The sequence below is a fragment of the Rhinopithecus roxellana genome, chromosome 10, assembly GCF_007565055.1.
Source record: "Rhinopithecus roxellana isolate Shanxi Qingling chromosome 10, ASM756505v1, whole genome shotgun sequence".
Taxonomy (NCBI): Eukaryota; Metazoa; Chordata; class Mammalia; order Primates; family Cercopithecidae; genus Rhinopithecus; species Rhinopithecus roxellana.
In genome coordinates this window covers 7323750-7325046 of record NC_044558.1, presented here as the reverse complement: position 1 = coordinate 7325046, position 1297 = coordinate 7323750, and positions in this window count along the sequence as shown.

The window sequence follows — 1297 nt, the reverse complement described above, 5'->3', positions numbered from 1 at the left end:
AGAAAGCTTCTTTCTAGTTTTCATCTGTGGATATTTCCTTTGTCACTGTAATGTTCATTGCGCTATGAAGTATCTAATTGCAGATTTCCAGAAAACTGTGCTAACAAACTGATCACTGAAGAGAACGTGTAACTCTGTGAGTTGCATTCACACATGGCAATGCAGTTTCTCAGAAAGCTCTCTTTAGTTATTATGTGAGGATATTTCCTTTATCACCATGGCCCCAATAGGCTCCCAAATATCACTTTGCAGATTCCACGAAAAGAGTGTTAGCAAACTGCTTCTTGAGGCAGAGGTTGTAACTCTGTGAGATGAACTCACAGATCAGAAAGAAGTTTCTCAGAAGCTTCTTTCACGTTTTGAACGGATTGAAATTTCCTTTAGCAGCGTAGTCCTCAATTGTGATTCCAAAGAAGCCCTTCCGTCAGATCCGCCTCAAAGACAGTGTTAAGTGGACTGCTCCCACGAAACATAAGTGTAACTCGTGAGATGAATTCACACATCACCAGAGGTTTCTAAGAAAGCTCTTTTTCTAGTTTTCATCTGTGGATATTTCCTTTGTCACTGTAATGTTCATTGCGCTATGTAAGTAATCTAATTGCAGATTTCCAGAAAACTGTGCTAACAAACTGATCACTGAAGAGAAACGTGTAACTCTGTGAGTTGCATTCACACATGGCAATGCAGTTTCTCAGAAAGCTTCTCTTTAGTTATTATGTGAGGATATTTCCTTTATCAACATGGGCCCCAAAAGGCTCCAAATATCACTTTGCAGATTCCACGAAAAGAGGTGTTAGCAAACTGCTTCTTGAGGCAGAGGTTGTAACTCTGTGAGATGAACTCACAGATCAGAAAGAAGTTTCTCAGAAAGCTTCTTTCACGTTTTGAACGGATGAAATTTCCTTTATCAGCGTAGGCCTCAATGTGATCCAGAGAATCCCTTCTCAGATTCCTACAAAGACAGTGTTTAATGGACTGCTCCACGAAACATAAGTTGTAACTCTGTGAGATGAATTCACACATCACCAAGAAGTTTCTAAGAAGCTTCTTTCTAGTTTTCATCTGTGGATATTTCCTTTGTCACTGTAATGTTCATTGCGCTATGAAGTATCTAATTGCAGATTTCCAGAAAACTGTGCTAACAAACTGATCACTGAAGAGAAACGTGTAACTCTGTGAGTTGCATTCACACATGGCAATGTAGTTTCTCAGAAAGCTCTCTTTAGTTATTATGTGAGGATATTCCTTTATCACCATGGGCCCCAATAGGCTCCAAATATCACTTTGCAGATTCCAC